At 32.8% G+C, this 1,675-nt stretch overlaps 1 pseudogene; it reads right to left on the reverse strand.

The window, feature by feature from the left end:
- Positions 1-210: 210 nt before the first annotated feature.
- On the reverse strand, positions 211-1,118 carry LOC138877093 (premnaspirodiene oxygenase-like; annotated as a pseudogene).
- Between the last annotated feature and the right edge of the window lie 557 nt (positions 1,119-1,675).

The following is a 1,675-nucleotide window of genomic DNA, read 5'->3' on the forward strand; positions in this document are numbered from 1 at the left end:
ACAATCCCCTGCGAGTCCAAAAGTAAGCGCGGTAATAAAAAGGGTGGAGGGTTATCAAAAACTACAACATGCCAAAGCTCCCGCAATGCCATTACCCTCCCTATAGGAGTGTTGGACCTGTGGCATCCCTCTAGTATCTCTTCTTTATAATGGAGGGATGTAAGTAAGTATATTTAGTTCACACGGATAGCATGTCACTGCATTATAAAATATAAAAACAACAGAAAATCTTATTTGACAGCTTGTGTGTAAAGCTATAATGATATATCTATATATGAAAAAAGACACAAATATTATAAATAAGTAAACACCAACGGGAGAAAGTACAATGGTAGGATTGACAAGGAAATTCAAATGCAAGATTCTTCTTTTGAGAAAAGGTTTGACGCCATGAGATCACTCTTGACAATGTTGATAAGGAGTAGCGATCAAGTGTATGTCATTCTTTCTAGCACATGCTGCTCCAGCCGCCTCAATCAAGTCTAGTTCACTTGGATTGATTCCAGTAGGGAGTTTCCTGTCAAAGTGATACAACAGTTGAGCCAGTGGAAAATAAACATTTGCTAAACCAAATGATATTCCAGGGCAAATTCTCCTTCCGATACCAAAGGGAATATATTCATAACTATTACCAATATAATCCATAGAGTTGTGTTCAAATCTCTCAGGTTTAAAGCTTTCTACGTCATCCCAATTTTTTGGATCTCTTCCCATTGCCCAAACATTAACCACGACTTTTGTTTTCAATGGAATAATGTAGCCGTTTAAGTCTGTTTCTTCTTTACATTCTCTTGGAAGCAAAAGAGGTAGTGGAGGATGGAGTCTAAAAGTTTCTTTAATGACCATCTTTAGGTATTTGAACTCCTCGACATCAATTTCACCAAAAGTTTCTTTCCCTCTCAAGATTTTTCTTACCTCTGCTTAAGCTTTGGAAAAAAACACTTGGATTCTTCATCATTTCGACCATGGCCCAATTAATTGTTGTTGATGAAGTATCTATTCCCGCACCAAAGATGTCCTTCATTTTCGAGCAAGTTACAATATTCATTTCTCTTACAAACTTATTGACAAATTTCTACTGAAATATTCAAATAACATATTTGTACTACGTTTGTGCTACTACCTTTATTCTACACCAAAAGGAGCTTTTAAATTTTCAATGCCAAACACCCCCCCCCCCCCCAAAAAAAAAAAAATTATCATGTTATTTTGCTACTTGTTTCGCTATCCTAATTCCAAATTGTTGTGATTGAAATAACATTTGTTGTAATTTTCAAATGTGTAAATTTTATGACGAAAGTAAGATTAGTTGTCCTAATTGAAAGCTAACTAAAGTGACTTTTTAAGTACAAAAATTAATTATGCAATTTGAGAACGTTAGTATTAAAGATAAATCATAATACTTCATCAATTTCACTTTATATGACACGATATAACTAGATACAAACTTTAAGAAAGACAAAAATAATTTTTAAACTTGTGGTATTAAATATATCATGAAATTCATGTGACTATAAAAACATATCATTAAAGATAAAATAGGAAGTTTAAAGCTAAATTATTTCTTATATAAAAATACGTCATTCTTTATGGAATAGAATAAAAACAAGCTCCACAAAAAATAGAATTGAAAGAGTACTAATAATGAAGATAGAAATATGCAGTATATAGTACG

The sequence above is a fragment of the Nicotiana sylvestris genome, chromosome 9 (genome assembly GCF_000393655.2).
Source record: "Nicotiana sylvestris chromosome 9, ASM39365v2, whole genome shotgun sequence".
NCBI classification, from domain to species: Eukaryota; Viridiplantae; Streptophyta; class Magnoliopsida; order Solanales; family Solanaceae; genus Nicotiana; species Nicotiana sylvestris.